At 37.4% G+C, this 20,006-nt stretch overlaps 1 pseudogene; it reads right to left on the reverse strand.

Annotated features, from left to right (window-relative positions):
* Window positions 1-517: 517 nt before the first annotated feature.
* LOC139901351 (probable trehalose-phosphate phosphatase 8) lies at window positions 518-4,171 on the reverse strand (annotated as a pseudogene).
* Between the last annotated feature and the right edge of the window lie 15,835 nt (window positions 4,172-20,006).

Consider the following 20,006-nt stretch of genomic DNA (forward strand, 5'->3'; position numbering starts at 1 on the left):
TTATGGCTACTTTGTATGGTTGCATCTTTCTAGGCGCACATAACGTTTACAGGTACGTATCATTTGCCCACACTTTTTGTTTTTATGAGCATTTCTGGCTGGAGGTCCTTTAGGAAGCAATCTCTTTTGCTTCTAGAGTAGATGGAAGGAAGACCTGATCTAGTCGCGGGTTCTATACCCGAGGGCGGAGTAGTGACTTCCTTCTAATCTAAGGTACGAGGAATGATTGTCTACACCCTACCTCCCCCATACCCTACATTTGTGGGATTGGGTATTGTTGTTGTTGTTGTTCTAGAGAATAATTGCCACGAAAAGTTCTAACCGATTATTTGATATAGGTAATGCTATTTCTTAAAGGTGTAGTAGAATTCTCCAACAGCGACAAGCGATCATGAATGAAGATATTATGTTGAGTTTGCGAGTTCTTTCACATTAATGGTTGTCAAGCAAGAAGATGATAGCTGGAGACTTTGAATTATGGTAGTCAGATTCTAAAAAATTTGGTGGTTTAAGGGTGTTATTGTATTTTGGACCGTAAGGTATAAACAACTTCAATTTCTTTTGGAGTTTTTGAAACCAAAATGCCAAATCCTTTTTTACATGTACGTAAAAGCTTGAACGCATCTTCATCTGTGCGATCGTCACCAATATAGATTGCTAATACATCTTTTGTTTCATCGTATATTCGTATCCTATATATAATGAACAAAAAATAATTAATACACATTGAATGTTTTTAATGAAAATTTTTTCATCAATATATAAAGTCTCAATTAAAGAAGTTTTCAATACCTAATGTAGTCAACAAAAATTCGACGGCTTTGCCCTTGTCCCATTCAATTTCTGGTCGTATCTCTAAGACTATTCCTCCAGATTTCAAACAAGATCAGTATAATCTTTAAGAACAAATTTAATTCGTTCCGCCAAATCGCTCCAGCTCTATAAACATTTACAAAATATGTTTAGCTTTGTTATACTAACAAATGAATTTAAATGTTTATGCAAACGGAGGATATTAAATCCGATTGTACATGTTCCTTAACATGCCTGTAATGAACCCATAAACAGAACTTATTTTTTTCCACACTAACACCATTAATGATCTTTGTTATTTATGATAATTTTCTACAAACCTAGAAAGAAAAAATTCATATTTATTTGAATTTTATAATAATTTTTTGAGTTTCTACATTTAAAATTTAATAACGATAATAATAATTCTGATGAAGATAAAGTGTGTTAGGAAAACAATTTCAATGTTGATTATACTGTTGCAAATATCAGGCGATCGATTGATGAGGCAATGTTACCATCATTACAGTATAGCACAAGGTGGAGTAAGTTTATACCATTGAAAGTGAATATTTTTATTTCGCGTGTAGCTTTAAATAGACTTCCAACAAGATACAATCTTTTTGACTGAGGTGTGGTAAGATATTGGTTGTCCTCGTTGTAGTTGTGGTGTTGAAGTTTTAAATCATGTTTTATTCTTGTGTGTTGTAGCAAAAGATTTATGGCAAAAAATTGGGCTATGGACCGAAGTAAACATAGATTGTTTTGATTCATGGGCTACATGGACAAATTGGTTCGATAATTGGGTTAGCCATCATCTTCAAAGGATTGATTTTACGTTATAGTGGCGACTATGGTTTGGGTGCTGTGGAGGTTTCGTAATGGTGTTATTTTTTTCAGCGTCTAACATAAGGAAAGATGAGTTATATGATTCAGTTAGAAGCTTTTCTTATTCTTGGTTATCTAGTAGATGTAAACTTTATGTTTCTTGAAACAATTGGCCTATAAAGCCTTTGTAGTTGTACTGTTTTCTTTTTGCTTCTAGTTTCTTACTAGAAGTCGTAATAAAAGTTATTGCTAGTAATATTATTGTATACAGTCTACCTCGTTAATCGTTGGTAAAAAACTCTTGGCTGGTTGGCAAAGGATTTCCCTAAAAGACAAAATACGCATAACTAACCACGTAGGCTTGTTTGAGTGACCACCGAGTTGTCCAATGAAGTACACCACTCGAGTTCAATTCATGGTTATGCCAAATTGTTCAAAGTGGGAGTGTGACTAGATGGTGCGCATAATGCGCAATTCACCCGGTACCAGGTCTCACGCTCGGTGGCTTGGTTACCCGAGGTTCTACCTTCTATGGGGGAGCCAAAGTGCTTGTTCATAGGAGGGTTCTCTCGCTTATCAAAAATAAAAAATACGCATAACTGAAAGCAACTTTATTAGTCCTTTTATTTTTTTATTTTATACGGTATAAAAAAAAATATTAAACTACTACGTGCTATAACTTTTAGTTTAATTCTAAAAATTATTAATAACATGCAAAGTGTATAGAGTTTAGTAAAAAAAAAGTTGTTCACTCAATTTCAATCTAAAGTTTTATTTTATTTTACTTTACAAATAAAATAGGAGTACGAATTCATTTACGTGTATTTGTTTTTATTTTTAATTTTTTCAATTTATACCTTTTGTTGCTTGCTAGAAGATGGCTCAGTGATATCCATGCCATAATTACAAATCTGTAACACAAAAAATAAAACAAAAAATAATTTAATATAAATACACGCTTTAAATTATTGAGATTGAATTATAACTTTGACTAACATACAAAACTTAACCAAATAAAGAGAATGTACCTTGTTAATGCATCTCCCGGTAACTATAGCAATCTCGAAGTATTTTGCAACATTTTTTTACCACTTTTCTCATCTGTTTTTATCATAAAAGAAATTTATAAGTTAAACATACAAGATCTATTCGTTTATGCAACTATATCTATATATTATATCTATACTAGAGCGTAAAAAAATAGAGATATAAATTAAACCTCTGTAGTCATGTAAGCTTGATCCGGATCTTTAACAATTGAAGACAACGTTCCATCGTAATCTAGAAAAATCACAACTTTTTTCATTTTGGCAGCAGCCATAATCTTTTCAAAAGAATCCAACGCAGAAGGATGTTTCATCTATATTGAAAAAAGAATATAAATACTTAAAAAACAGTTGTTTTTTGCCATAATCTTTTTCAATTGACAACTGCTAGGCAAAAAACAACTGTTTTTTATGGTTTTTTTTTTCTTTCTAATATAGATGAAACATCCTTCTGCGTTGGATTCTTTTGAAAAGATTATGGCTGCTAAAATGAAAAATGTTGTGATTTTTCTAGATTACGATGGAAGGTAGTCTTCAATTGTTGAAGATCCGGATCAAACTTACATGACAATAGAGGTTTAATTTATATCTCTAATTTTTTTACGCTCTAGTATAGATATAATATATAGATATAGATGTATAAACGAATAAATCTTGTATGTTTAATTTATAAATTTCTTTTATGATAGAAACAAACTAGAAAAACGGTAAAAAAAAAAATTGTTGCAAAATGCTTCCAGACCGCTATAGTTACCGGGAGATGCATTAACAAGATACATTTTCTTTATTTGGTTAGGTAAGTTATAATTCAATCTCAATAATTTAAAGAGTGTATATAAATATTAGACTCTTTTTTGTTTTACTTTTTGTGTTACAGATTTGTAATCATGGCATGGATATCATTGAGCCATCTTCTAGCAAGCAACAAAAGGTATAAATTGAAAAAATTAAAAATAAAAACAAATACACTAAAATGAATTCGTTCTCTATTTTATTTGTAAAGTAAAATAAAATAAAACTTTAGATTTAAATTGAGTGAGCAACTATTTTTTCTTTTTACTAAACTCTATATACTTTGCATGTTAGTAATAATTATAATTATTAGAATTAAACTAAAAGTTATAGTACGTAGTAGTTTAATATTTTATTTTTAATTTTTTATCGTATGATAAAAAAAAAGTGAAAGGACTAATCAAGTTGCTATCACTTATGCTTATTTTTTATTTTTGGTAAGCGTTATTCCTTTTAAAACATAAACTCTAAATCTTTATTTTCTTCCTTAACATAAGTAAAGTGACTTGACTTAAAGAATATATAACCTTATCTTGTATGTCTCAAAAACATCATATATCACTCGATTTAATCATTTAATAAAAAATGAAAGAAAAGCGTTAATAAAGTAATTATGTACTTACAAGCCATCTCTCTTTGGCTTCGATGTCTTGGGAGGAGTTTCTTGTCGGAGACAATGATCTCAGAGCATTCATCATTGGTATGTTAGTCATCTTAATGAACTAATGAGATAAGAAGCTAGAAATTAAGAGAAAGAATATGTAGCGACCCGACAAAATCGTCATTGACGGCGCCTTCTACTTAGGTACCGTTACGTAGTCATAAGTCTTTAAAACAACGTTTGACCAAAATATGTCACATTCATTTCAAATGTAAGGATGTTTCAAGGTTTAAAAAAGTAGTTCAACGACTAGTTACATTACAACATTTAAAGTACAAATGAAACCTATACGACACAATTTAAAGTAAGTCAAAAGACGCTCCATGTATGCATGTATACTCGACATCCAAGCAAGTATCAAAAAGTAGAGTGCGGAAGCATATATCACTTAGCATTCAAGGACCTGAGAAAAATATAGAAAATCTGTCAACGAAAACGTTGGTGAAATCATAGGTTTAGTAAGTATATTGTATTGAACCACAAGATTCAGTATAAAGTGATTATCCAAATCGTTTACATTCCAAAAGTTGTTGTTTGTATCACGAGCACTCAATTATCAAGACTTAACTTAATAGTACCTCTGCATCATAGTGTTAGAACCTACACTATATCCCGAAAATACGTTTCATTCATCCGAATGAGGGTTCGTCAAACCCGTATGGCCACAACATAAGTTCTTGCTTACACCCTACAAGTGTAACTAATGATAATTGGACTTGAGGATTTCTGTTCTAACTCGTACGTAGAATGTTTGTTTTCGTACTTGTGTTCACTTTGTAAAATGAAACATTTATGTTTTCTCATCCCAAGTATAAGTATAAAAGAGTAAAAGTGGGATTATGATCTCACCTTGAGTGCACGAGAATAAATATACTTCACAAAGTTAACGTATGTAAGAACGAATGCTAGTCTTGACCTAAACAATAGGTTGTATCAATATCGGTAAAGTATAAAGTCAGTCAAAGTGTTTAATTAGTCATATGGCTCGTTACGACTCGATTAATATAGCATGTGAGCCAAATTGTCAAGTTTCATGCAAGATATAAGTATAAACGCAAGTTAGAACGATTGCATAAGCGTTTGGTTAAGTTTGACTAAAAGTCAAACTTGGTCAAAGTCAACGGGGTTGGGTCTGGTTTCCAACCATTACACATAAAAATGTAGTCATATATAAGCATGTTGGCAAAATTTCATGTTAAACGGAGTTGCGAGTAAGCGGGAACGAATTTGCAAAAATCAAAAAGTGGGCTAGGTCAGGGGGAATCTCGCGATCGCGAGTCCTGTAACATCCCGCGTTTTTCCGTTAAATTTAATTTAACACCGTTTTTTTTTTTAAATAATATCTTCGTTATTTAAATCCGTGGTCCCGTTGATAAACGTTCATAATATTCCTGCTACTTAATTTCAACGTCACCCGTTTACTCGAGCGTTTTAAAAATATTCGTTTGGTAAATTTCCGCACCCGCTTTGAAACTTGAGGGACTAATTTTGGCACTTGGCCAAAATTTGGCAACTAGTCACCACCACCACCACTTATCCATTCATTTCACCAACCATTTCTTCCTTTCTTCCATTTTTACTCTCAAAACACCAAATCACTAATTCATCATCTAATTTGGATCTAGGAAGCTCACAACAAATCCGACTACATATTCTTAATCCTCTCATCATCCTCTACGATTTGATACTAACCTCATCGATTTTGGGTAACATTTCTAAAACTCTAGATTTCTCAAATTCGTGTTTTTGACTTGAAATTGTGTTAGTTAGTGTCTATGGCTCGTGTGTAACATGAATATATGTTTTGTTTGCTCGATTTGTTGTTTTGAGTAACTAGTTTGAGTTTTTGAAGTGGGTTTGCTTAATCTTTGATTTTGGATGATTAAAAGCTGTTTAATTGTTATAGTTCATGTATTAAATGTGTTACTAGCATCATTAGCTTCATTTTGATGTATAGGTTGATTAAGAAAAACTTCAAGAACATGATTAGTGATTTTATGAACTTGGATTAGGGTTTGACAAGCTTTATATGAACTTTTGGTGCATCAAATGCCATGAATTGTTGTTGATAAGTGTTTGGTTGCAATGTGTGTTTGATTACCTTCGAAACGGCATATTGTACATGTAAATTGGTTGCCCGAATCATGAAATGCGTTTTAGAACTTGAAACTTTGATTATAAAAGTTTATTGATCACATGACGAGAATTCGATTGTTGTAAATGATGTTTTTGTGTGATGATTTGTGTTTAGTTGTGTTCCTTGTCAAAAGAGCTTTCCAACGGTATAAGATACGTCTTCTAATTGTTTGCGGTTTGCGTTTTGCGTTTGTTTGAAGTTTTACCAAGTCTTGAACATTTGTAACTGACTGACACCAGACCACGACCAAGGCCGCGGCGCGGCAACCCTGGTCGCGGCGCGACATAAGCCGCGTCCAGCTTCTGTCCAACTTTTCCATTTTATGAAAAATGTTTGCTATGCTATGGACCTCCGATTCACATGAAACTTGTTCTAATATACTTGTATATGAATATTTAGCATAGAAAAATAGTTCGGGACCCGACCCGAACGCGTTGACTTTTTCGTTGACTTTGACCAAGTTTGACTTTTAGTCAAACTTAACCAAACTTTTATACAATCGTTCTAACATGCTTTTATACTTGTTTCTTGTATGAAACTTGACAACGTGATTCACATGCTATACTTAATCGAGTCGTAACGAGCCATAGGACTAATTGAACATCTTTGACCTATCGTGTTTACCGTTATTGATACAACCTATATGTTTAGGTCAAGACTAGCTTTGTCTTTGCACGCGTCTACTTGTTGAAGTACTTTATTAACTCTTGCACTCAAGGTGAGATCATAGTCCCACTTTTACTCTTTTTGAACTTATATTGGGATGAGAAAACATAAACGATTCTTTTGAACTAAGTGAACACAAGAACGGGAAAACAAACATTCTACATACGAGTTTAGAACAAAATCCTCAATTCGATTATCATTAGTTACACTTGCCGGGTGTAAGCGAGAACTTATGTTATATGGCCATATGGGTTGACAACCCTCATCTTTGACGGTTAGCTACCGTCTACGGATGAAATATATTTTCGAGAATCAGTGTTTGTTCTAGCACTAAGTGATGGGGTATACAATGGAAGGAATGTTAAGCTTTGATAATTGGGTGCTCGTGAAACAAACTTTTGGAATGTATTACTATTATTTCATTGATGCAAATCTTGTGGTTCACTTGTACTTACTTACTTAAACCTATGATTTCACCAACGTTTTTCGTTGACAGATTTCTATGTTTTTCTCAGGTCTTGCACGATATGTGAAACATGCTTCCGCTTACTATTTGATACTTGCATCCGATGTCGAGTATACATGCATTTCATGGAGCGTCTTTTGACTTTACTTTAAACCGTGTCGCCTAGATTTCAATCGTATCTATAACGTTGTAACTTAACTTTTGGTTGAACAATTCTTGTAAACTTTGAAACAATCTTTATTTTGAAATGAAGGCGACATATTTTGGTCAAACGTTATCTTAAAGACTTATAATCAGGTAATGGGACCCACGTAGCCGACGCCGTCACTTGACGATTCGTCGGGGTCGCTACAGGTGGTATCAGAGCCTTGGTTGTAGGGATTTAGAGTTCATTTGTGTTCACCCCGAGTCATAGGGTACATAGGTGAATCTAGACTACAACCGGCATATAGACTGAAGTAGGAATTATTTGACTAATTGTGCATTTATACTCGAACTCTTCTATCATATCTAACTCGTATTCGATCTTGATCTTACGTTGATAAATTTTGTTGGTGCGCCACCTTGACTTTATGAAGTAATGTTAAATGCACATGAGAATCAGGGTAATATAATTTCCGGGATTATATTACGGTGATTCACATGGACGTTCCGACATTATGACATAGAGAATTTAAGGCGAGTCAAGGAAAATTTTCTCTCTATCCTTATTCCATGCCACGGTTAGTATTGTTGAAAATACTAACCAACGATATTCTTGTCTCATGAAGGAACAATGGCTCACCAAGGTCAACACAATACTCCTCTCGAAACTCTGGAACAAGCTCTTCAACGAATGATAACCACCGCCGTGGGTACGGCCGTGGCCGATCACTTTTCTAACAACAACAATCATGGAGCCGGTAATTCAATCGAGGGTTGCTCCTACAAGAACTTCATGAAGTACAATCCTCCCACTTTCGATGGAACCGGGGGACCGGTTACTCTCACCCGATGGTTTGAACAAATGGAGACCGTTTTTAACACAAGCGGTTGTCGAGACCAAGATAAGGTCAAGTTTTCCACCCTCACTTTCACCGGTATTGCTCTCTCATGGTGGAACACGTATGTACAATTAGTGGGAATCGATGAAGCCCACACACTCTCTTGGACCGAATTAAGAGAAAGAATGATCACCGAATACTTCCCGCGCGACGAGACTCGAAGGCTCGAACAGGGTCTAAGGAATTTAAAAACGGCCGGAAATGACCTCAAGGCTTATAATCAACGGTTTACCGAACTAGTCTCGATGTGTCCAATTCTCATGACTCCCGAATCCCTAAGAGTCGAACTTTACATGGATGGCCTCCCTAAGAGCATTCAACACAAGGTAATGACATCTCAACCCACTAACCTACAAGAGGCTTTAACAATGGCCCGCCAAGCCTTAGAAACGGTGAATGAAATGGAAGCACCGGCACCAATGGTCGAGAACCACCCGAGTAACAACAAAAGAACATGGGAAGCCTCTCAATCAAGCAACCACAACAATAACAACAACCCCGCCAAGAAGCCTTTTACCTCCAACGACAAGAAAGGCTATGCCGGAAAACTGCCTTTTTGTGACGAATGCCACAAGCATCACTTTGAAGGATGTGGCAGGTTTCGCCACCGGCGCCAAGGACCCGTCGCTCGAAAGATGCCCAACGCACACAGAACGGGTGCTTGCTTCGAATGTGGCCAACTGGGTCATTTTAGGAATGTGTGCCCAAATAAGAAAATCAACCCCAACGCACGCCGTTGAACCTTCGACATCGACACCAAGGATGCCCGGAACGACGATGGACTAGTAACGGGTACGTTTCTTCACAACAAACCGTATATTTCATACTTGTTCGATTCGATTACCGCTAGACGTTTTATAACCAAGGAATTGACTCATGCTCTTTATATTCCACCTCTTTCCCCCAGATACTACTTAGACGATTTAAGTAACCGACGGAAAAATATTGTGTGCCCATAAATTTTATTGGAGGAAATACGTTAAGACTTTTGACTTGACACCTATAGAACTAGGGAGCTCGGAACCTATTCGTAAAAAAAAAAAAAAAAAAAAAAAAAAAAAAAAAAATGTTTCCCCATCATCTTGTATAGATTATTGTGAACTGAGTAATTTTCGGTTGGAAACCGATACCCTCTCCCTCGCATCCATGAGCTCATGATTATTTGCACGAATCCCGTATGTTCCAAATCGACCTCCGTTCCGGTTATCATCAATTGGGGGTTAAGTGAGACGATGTCTCCTAAGCCACTTTCCGAACTCGCAACGTTAGTTGTAAATCTCTCTTAGTACCGCTTGATTTATTTATGGCTCGCCCGTATCCATAAACCTCTTGAACCGCGTATGCAAATTCATATAGACTAATCTGTTATCGTATTTATAGATGACATCTTAACTTATTTAAGTAAAGAAGGAAAACGAACAACATCACCATCTTACGCTCGAACTTTTGAGAAAAGAGCAACTTTATACCAAATTCTCCGAGTGAGAATTTCTGTTGAACGAAGTCCAATTTTCTAGACCATGAAGTTAATGGTCAGGCCATTACAATCAATCTCGAAATCAAGCCACATGTAATCAGGAAACTCTCCCAACTCAGACTTGTATTCGAAAAATCTTGAGATCTCGCCTGTTATTACCGAAGATTCATTTCTGACTTTCCTCGTGTTACACGACTCCAACCTCGTTAACTCACTAAGGGAAAAATTTAAACCTCTCCGTGTTCGAACCTTGAGCGTGATTCTTCACACCAACATTTCTAGTTAAAATCGTATAGCAACAGATGGAACTCAAATATGGGGATATTTCTACTTAGACGCCGAAAGGCATACTCCCTCGACTCGAAATCAACGGGACGAAAATTCGTTATTTTGCACGAAGAATTCGAATACTAAATTGTGGATCCGATCAATATTCTTGTCATCACGTGCCACACTACATACCTCTGTTATTTCACCGTTACCGTCTGATATTACTGGAAATTAAGATAACACACAATCCAACGATACTTCACTCTTCTTTGACTTAATGTCATTGTGTTCCTGATAATCGGCCAACTATTATTCAACCCCGAACTATACAACTACGTGTACTACCTCGTTTCTCTTTCAGACTTCAACTTTTGACAACTAGAGGCACGTTATAGCAACCTCGAGATGTAAACTCATCCTATTCTAAGTCCTCATTTCACTACTATCTTTACCGTTCGCATTTCCGTTTAAAGGAAACTCCTTGTGACATTTCTCCATGGATAGAGAAATTCCTCATATTATATTAGTATTCGCCACGAGGGTGAATAGTCCTAACGGACATTTCTCGAACCCTAACTAACTTGTTCAAACGTATCTTAAGAGATTCTATTCCAACACGGTGTATCTTTGTCAATTATTCTGTATCGAAATACTCGTTTCACTTCTAGTTTTACAAGAAACCTTGGGAACCCGCTTAGACATATGTACCGCGTATCTCCCACAACCGACGAACCGAGCAAACGTACGATTCAATCTTGGAAAGACATGTTACAGACTGGTATTGTCACCTTTAGTAGATCACTCTTACAACAGTAGTTACCACTCGTGTGTTCACGCGCACTTTTCGAAACTTTATATGACCGCTAATGTCATACCCCTGTTCATCTAACCAAAGCATCAACCACCGAAATCTGAACTCCATCAAGAAACAACAATTGAGATCGTTCAAGTCCGAGAAGGGCTCGAGACAACCCATTGTAGCCAGAAGAGTTATACCAAACTTAGAGGAGAACCTCACAAATCCCAGTGTGTAACCGCGTAATATTGAGAACCCGCACCTTGGAAGGGTGTAATCCGTTTCGGGAATCAGGGAAAGTTAAACCCGCGACATGTTAACCCTTTTGAAACCTTGGGGCGTATTGGAACCGCTCCCTACCGTTTAGAACTTCCGACTCAATTAAGTTTCCGTTTACCCTACATTTCGTGTAACAAACTTAGAAACGTGTCCTGCGGAACAGGAACGTGCAATCCTGCTGGATACATCAACTATCGATGACAAACTTCTCTTCATAGGAAAACCAGTTGAAACCGGGGATCGTAAAAACCGAACCTTAATGCAACGTAAAACCCTGACTATCCAAATTCATGAGAACCCTCAAGAACGTACTTTCACTTATTCATAGCATTGACAACGTAAAGTCTCGAGTAAGAGATATCGACTACTACTTCCAACTAAATTTCGGGACGAAATTTCTTTTGAGGTGTGGATAATGTAACATCCCGCGTTTTTCCGTTAAATTTAATTTAACACCGTTTTTTTTTTTAAATAATATCTTCGTTATTTAAATCCGTGGTCCCGTTGATAAACGTTCATAATATTCCTGCTACTTAATTTCAACATCACCCGTTTACTCGAGCGTTTTAAAAATATTCGTTTGGTAAATTTCCGCACCCGCTTTGAAACTTGAGGGACTAATTTTGGCACTTGGCCAAAATTTGGCAACTAGTCACCACCACCACCACTTATCCATTCATTTCACCAACCATTTCTTCCTTTCTTCCATTTTTACTCTCAAAACACCAAATCACTAATTCATCATCTAATTTAGATCTAGGAAGCTCACAACAAATCCGACTACATATTCTTAATCCTCTCATCATCCTCTACGATTTGATACTAACCTCATCGATTTTGGGTAACATTTCTAAAACTCTAGATTTCTCAAATTCGTGTTTTTGACTTGAAATTGTGTTAGTTAGTGTCTATGGCTCGTGTGTAACATGAATATATGTTTTGTTTGCTCGATTTGTTGTTTTGAGTAACTAGTTTGAGTTTTTGAAGTGGGTTTGCTTAATCTTTGATTTTGGATGATTAAAAGCTGTTTAATTGTTATAGTTCATGTATTAAATGTGTTACTAGCATCATTAGCTTCATTTTGATGTATAGGTTGATTAAGAAAAACTTCAAGAACATGATTAGTGATTTTATGAACTTGGATTAGGGTTTGACAAGCTTTATATGAACTTTTGGTGCATCAAATGCCATGAATTGTTGTTGATAAGTGTTTGGTTGCAATGTGTGTTTGATTACCTTCGAAACGGCATATTGTACATGTAAATTGGTTGCCCGAATCATGAAATGCGTTTTAGAACTTGAAACTTTGATTATGAAAGTTTATTGATCACATGACGAGAATTCGATTGTTGTAAATGATGTTTTTGTGTGATGATTTGTGTTTAGTTGTGTTCCTTGTCAAAAGAGCTTTCCAACGGTATAAGATACGTCTTCTAATTGTTTGCGGTTTGCGTTTTGCGTTTGTTTGAAGTTTTACCAAGTCTTGAACATTTGTAACTGACTGACACCAGACCACGACCAAGGCCGCGGCGCGGCAACCCTGGTCGCGGCGCGACATAAGCCGCGTCCAGCTTCTGTCCAACTTTTCCATTTTATGAAAAATGTTTGCTATGCTATGGACCTCCGATTCACATGAAACTTGTTCTAATATACTTGTATATGAATATTTAGCATAGAAAAATAGTTCGGGACCCGACCCGAACGCGTTGACTTTTTCGTTGACTTTGACCAAGTTTGACTTTTAGTCAAACTTAACCAAACTTTTATACAATCGTTCTAACATGCTTTTATACTTGTTTCTTGTATGAAACTTGACAACGTGATTCACATGCTATACTTAATCGAGTCGTAACGAGCCATAGGACTAATTGAACATCTTTGACCTATCGTGTTTACCGTTATTGATACAACCTATATGTTTAGGTCAAGACTAGCTTTGTCTTTGCACGCGTCTACTTGTTGAAGTACTTTATTAACTCTTGCACTCAAGGTGAGATCATAGTCCCACTTTTACTCTTTTTGAACTTATATTGGGATGAGAAAACATAAACGATTCTTTTGAACTAAGTGAACACAAGAACGGGAAAACAAACATTCTACATACGAGTTTAGAACAAAATCCTCAATTCGATTATCATTAGTTACACTTGCCGGGTGTAAGCGAGAACTTATGTTATATGGCCATATGGGTTGACAACCCTCATCTTTGACGGTTAGCTACCGTCTACGGATGAAATATATTTTCGAGAATCAGTGTTTGTTCTAGCACTAAGTGATGGGGTATACAATGGAAGGAATGTTAAGCTTTGATAATTGGGTGCTCGTGAAACAAACTTTTGGAATGTATTACTATTATTTCATTGATGCAAATCTTGTGGTTCACTTGTACTTACTTACTTAAACCTATGATTTCACCAACGTTTTTCGTTGACAGATTTCTATGTTTTTCTCAGGTCTTGCACGATATGTGAAACATGCTTCCGCTTACTATTTGATACTTGCATCCGATGTCGAGTATACATGCATTTCATGGAGCGTCTTTTGACTTTACTTTAAACCGTGTCGCCTAGATTTCAATCGTATCTATAACGTTGTAACTTAACTTTTGGTTGAACAATTCTTGTAAACTTTGAAACAATCTTTATTTTGAAATGAAGGCGACATATTTTGGTCAAACGTTATCTTAAAGACTTATAATCAGGTAATGGGACCCACGTAGTCGACGCCGTCACTTGACGATTCGTCGGGGTCGCTACAAGTCCAAACCTTGCGTTCGCGAAGTGGCCTTTTTCAGCATCTCGCGACCGCGAGTCGAAACCTTGTGATCGCGAAGTGGCCTTTTTCAACAGCTGTTTTGCTGATTTGTGGTATGCACGAACCAAACTTCAAATAACCATAAATCGAGAACCGTAAACATTCAAAGCACGTATCTTATATCGTTGAAAAGGTAATTTAACGAGGAATACAACTAAACACATTTCATTAAACAAAAACATCATTTACCATAATTGAATCCTCGTCAAGTGATCATTAAGAGTTCGTTTTCAAAGTTTCAAGTTCATAAATTGCATAAGATGATTCGGGAACTTAATACACACATATAATACGTCATTTCGTAGGTAATTACGCATACATTACTACTAAACACTTACAAACGACATTGCAAGGCTTTTTAATGCATCAACAATCACATTTAAGGCTATCAAACCCTAACTAACAATCATAAAATCCTTAATCATTTTAATGAGGCTTTTTCCAAGTCAACTTACATACCAAATTGTAGCTAGTGATGCTAGTAACACATTTAATACATGCACTTTTAACATCTAACAACATTTAATCAAACAAATCTCAAGATTAAGCAAGTCATCTTCAAGTTTAAGCTAGTTACATCAAAGTAGCAAGAACTAGCAAATAAATCACATAATCATGTTAGACTTGAGCCATAGACACTAATTAACACACACTTTTAAGTTTTAAAGATCAAGAACAAGAAATTTAGTGTTTTTAGAAAGTTACCCAAACGAGATGAAGTTGGTATGGATTCGAAGAGGAAGATGCAAGGATTCCAAATATGTAATTTGTTTTGAAGAACACTTGTTAGATCGAATTTAGATGATGAATTTGTGTTTGAGGGTTTGAGAGCATAAAGTGGAAGTATTAGGAGAAAGAGGAGGTGATGAATGAATGGAGGAGAAAGGGTTTGACTAGTTGACCTAGTCAAATCTTTGGTCTCTTGGCAACATTGGTCCCTCAAGTTTAAATACGGGTGCGTGAATTAACCAAACGAATTACCTTAAATACGTAGAATAAACTATAGATGTTATAATTAAATAACGGACTTTAAATTTGGTAAACAGAAAGTAAACAGAAAAAGGCGGGTCATTACATTACCTACTCCTTAAAAGAAATTTCGTCCCGAAATTTAAGTAGGTGTAGTGGTCGTTGTTTCTTCCTCGGGATCTTGCGTTGCCAACTCTAAGAATAAGTGACGATACTTTCTTTGAATTTTATCTTGTCTTTCCCAAGTAAACTCGGGTACCCTTTTGGCATTCCAACGAACTTTGACAATCGGGATTTTGCTTTGTTTTTGCGTTTTGACGGAGTGGTCCACAATTTCAACCGGTTCTTCCACAAAATGAAGTTTGTCATCAATAGTAAGCTCCTCAATAGGGATAACGAGTTCGGGTTCGGCAAAACACTTCTTCAAATTTGATACATGGAAAGTAGGATGAACGGAGCTCAATTGAGGCGGAAGATCTAATCGGTAAGCAACGGTTCGAATACGCTCCAAGATTTTAAAAGGACCAATGTATCGCGAATTTAGTTTTCCATGTTTCCCGAAACGGATTACACCTTTCCAAGGTGCAAACATTACATGATCACCCACTTGGAACTCGAGATCCTTACGTCTAATGTCGGTATAACTCTTTTGACGACTACAGGCCATCCTGAGCCTATCTCGGATTTGAATGATCTTCTCGGTTGTTTCATGAATGAGTTCGGGTCCGGTGATTTGCTTGTCGCCTACTTCGGCCCAACAAAGAGGAGAACGACATTTTCGGCCATATAACGCTTCGAACGGTGCGGCGTTAATACTCGCGTGATAACTATTGTTGTAGGAGAATTCGGCGAGAGGCAAGTGCTTTTCCCAAGCTTTTCCGAAATTGATAACGCAAGCTCGTAACATATCTTCCAAAGTTTGAATTGTGCGTTCGCTCTGTCCATCGGTTTGTGGATGATACGCAGTGCTCATGTCTAATCGTGTTCCCAACACTTCTTGTAAGGTATGCCAAAATCTAGAAAAAAACAGCCATCTCAGTCAGAAATAATCGATAAGGGTATACCATGACGGGATACAATCTATTTTATGTATAATTGTGCAAGTTTCTTCATTTTGTCGGTTTCCTTCATGGCTAGGAAGTGGACGGATTTGATGAGACGGTCAACAATAACACAAATGGTATCATAACCGCCCGCCGTTTTCGGTAGTTTTGTGATAAAATCCATCGTTATTCTTTCCCACTTTCATTGCGGGATTTCGGGTTGTTGGAGTAACCCGGGTGGTCTTTGATGTTCGGCTTTGACTTTGGAGCAAGTTAGGCACTTTCCAACATAAGTAGCAACGTCCCTTTTAATGTTCGGCTACCAATATTGTTCCTTGAGATCGTGGTACATCTTACCGGAACCGGGTTGAATCAAATACCTTGACTTATGGGCTTCGTCTAGAATAAGGCTTCGTAAATCCCCATAACTAGGCACCCAATTCTTTCGGTGAAATATCGGAGTCTGGTCTCCTTAACTTCAAATCGAGAGGCGAGGACGTTCAAGCGTTTGAGAGAAATGTTTTCATCCTTGAGAGCCTCATCTTGGGCTACACGAATTTGATTATTGAGATTGGTATGGATGGTGACGTTTAAAGCTCGAACACTAAGATGCACCATTCTTTCCTTTCGACTTAAGGCATCGGCTACTACATTTGCCTTCCCGGGATGATAACGAAGCTCACAATCGTAATCGTTCAAAGTTTCAATCCATCATCGTTGTCTCATGTTTAGTTGCTTTTGATCGAAGATGTGTTGGAGGCTTTTTTGATAGGTGAAGATGGTACTTTTGGTTCCATAAAGATAGTGTCTCCACATTTGGAGTGCAAAGACAACGGCTCCGAGTTCGAGATCAAGTGTCGTGTAGTTTCGTTCGTGGATTTTCAATTGTCGGGAAGCATAAGCAATAACCTTCTTTCGTTGCATTAATACGCACCCAAAACCTTGTTTCGAGGCATCGTAATATACAACAAAATCATCATTGCCTTCGGGAAGCGACAAGATATGGGCGGTGGTTAACTTTTTCTTCAAGATTTGAAACGCGGACTCTTGTTCGGTTGACCAAATGAATTTCCTTCCCTTGTGAGTTAACACGGTTAGAGGACGTGCAACCAAAGAGAAATTTTCGATGAATCTACGATAGTACCCGGTGAGGCCTAAGAATTGTCGAATGTGAGTAGGAGTGGTAGGGGTTTCCCATTTGCTAATGGCTTCGATTTTTGCGGGATCGACTTTAATACCTTGATCGCTTACAACATGACCAAGAAATTGAACTTCCTTTAACCAAAATTCACACTTGGAGAATTTGGCATAGAGTCGTTCTTGTCTAAGGAGTTCAAGCACGAGTCGGAGGTGTTGTTCATGTTCTTCTTCGCTTTTAGAATAGACCAAGATATCATCGATGAAAATAATAACGAATTTGTCGAGGTACGGCTTGCACACGCTGTTCATGAGGTCCATGAATACCGCCGGTGCATTAGTTAACCCGAATGGCATTACAAGAAACTCATAACTACCATAATGATTCCGGAAAGCGGTTTTGGAGACATCTTCACCCTTAACCCTTATTTGGTGATAACCCGAGCGGAAATCGATTTTTGAATATACACAAGATCCTTGTAGTTGATCAAAGAGGTCATCGATGCGTGGGATAGGATATCGGTTCTTAACCGTCAATTTATTTAGTTTACGATAATCGATGCACATTCGTAGGGATCCATCTTTCTTTTTAACGAATAAAATCAGAACACCCCATGGTGAATGGCTAGGTTGGATAAAACCACGGTCAAGTAGTTCTTAAATTTGACTTTGTAATTCTTGCATTTCGGATGGAGCAAGTCTATACGGTGCACGTGCTACGGGTGTGGCTCCCGGAATAAGATCGATCTGAAATTCAACCGGTCGATGAGGTGGAAGACCTGGCAATTCGTCGGGAAAAACATCAAAAAAATCACTAACAATTGGCACATCATCGATATGCTTCTCATCGGTCTCGACTTTCTTAACGTGGGCTAGGATCGCGAAACAACCTTTACGAAGATATTTTTCAACTTTAAGGCACGAGACGAGGTTGAGTCCGGTGCAACTCTTTTCGCCATAGACAATCAAGGGTTCACCATTCTCGATAGGAATTTTAATCACTTTAAGATCACAAAGGATGTGAGATTTCATTTTGGCTAACCAATCCATACCAATTATTACATCGAAGCTCCCTAGTTCTATAGGTATCAAGTCAATTTCAAACTCTTTACCCATTAAGTTTAACGTACACCCCCGATAAAATTTGTCGGCACTCAATAGTTTCTCATTGGCCACTTCAATGGTATAAGTAGTATCTAGTAGGAGTGGTGGAGTGCAAAAAGAATGAGTCAAAGTCTTGGATACAAAACTCTTATCGGCACCCGAATCGAATAAGCAAGAGACATAAGAATTGTTGAAAAGAAACGTACTCGTGACTAGTTCATTGTCATCTCGGGCTTCCTCGGTGTTAATGTTGAAAGCTCGACCACGTGCATTGGGGTTAGCTTTCTTCTTTGGGCATGCATTCTTATAATGACCCAGTTGGCCACATTCATAACAAACACCCGGTCTTGGTGCATTGAGCCCCTTTTGAGCGACGTGAGTGGTATTTCTACAATCATGGGCTATATGTCCACTTCTTTGATATTTGATTCAAAATGGCCTTCCACATTCACCCAAATGATGTTTGTGGCACTTGTTGCAATACGGCAAATTTTCGGCATAACCTTTCTTGCCGTCGGAAGTGAAAAGCTTTTTAGTGAAGTTGTTGTTATTGTAGTTGCTTGATGGAGTGGCTTCCCATTTTCTTTTGTTGCCCCCAATTTATCCTCGGCCTTAGGTGCCGGTACTACCATTTCATCCACCGTTTCAATCAATTGGCGGTCCATCTTTAAAGCTTCTTGTAGGTTGGCGGGTTTGGATGACATTACCCCGTGTTTGATGCTCTTAGGAAGGCCATCCATGTAAAGTTCAACTCTTAGGGACTCGGGAGTCACGAGAGCCGGACACATTAAGGCTAGCTCGGCAAACCGTTGATATAAGCTTTGAGGTCGTTTCCGACTGCTTTTAAACTTCTTAGCTCGTTTTCGAGCCTTCGAGTCTCTTCACGCGGAAAGTATTCGGTGATCATCTTTTCTTTTAAATCGGCCCAAGAGAAAGCGTGGGTTTTATCCGTACCCACCGATTGTACATACGTATTCCACCATGTGAGAGCGATACCGGCTAAAGTGTGGGTGAAATATTTGACCTTGTCTTGGTCCCGGAAACCGCTTATGCTAAAAACGGCTTCCGTTTGCTCAAACCATCGAGTGAGAGCAACCGGTCCTCCGGTCCCATCGAAAGTGTGAGGTTTGCACCCTATGAAAGCTTTGTAGGAGCATCCCTCGATTGAATTACCAGCTCCATTGTTGTTGTTGTTGTTGTTGTTGTGGTTGATATTATGTTATTGTTGTTGGAAGAGTGACCAGCCATGGCTGCATCTACGGCGGTGGCTATCATTCGTTGAAGAGCTTGTTCGGGAGTTTCATTGCATGGAACTCGGCGATGAGGCATTGTTCCTTCAAGACACAAGAATTTCGTTGATTAGTATTCTCAATAATACTAATCGTGATATGGAATAAAGATAGATAGAAAATTTTCCTTGACCCGCCCTAAATTCTTTATGACATAATGTCAGAATGTCCATATGAGCCACCGTAATATAATCCCGGCAATTATATTACCCTAATTCATATGTTCATTCGACATTACCTCATAAAGTCAAGATAGCGTGTCAATCAAATTAAACAACGTGAGATTAAGATGAAAAAGGAGTTAGATACGAATGGAAGAGTTCAAGTATAATGCACAAGTAGTCAAGCAAGTCCTACTTCAAGTATATATGCCGGTTGTAGTCTAGACTCACTAATG

This window comes from Rutidosis leptorrhynchoides, chromosome 3, assembly GCF_046630445.1.
Source record: "Rutidosis leptorrhynchoides isolate AG116_Rl617_1_P2 chromosome 3, CSIRO_AGI_Rlap_v1, whole genome shotgun sequence".
NCBI classification, from domain to species: Eukaryota; Viridiplantae; Streptophyta; class Magnoliopsida; order Asterales; family Asteraceae; genus Rutidosis; species Rutidosis leptorrhynchoides.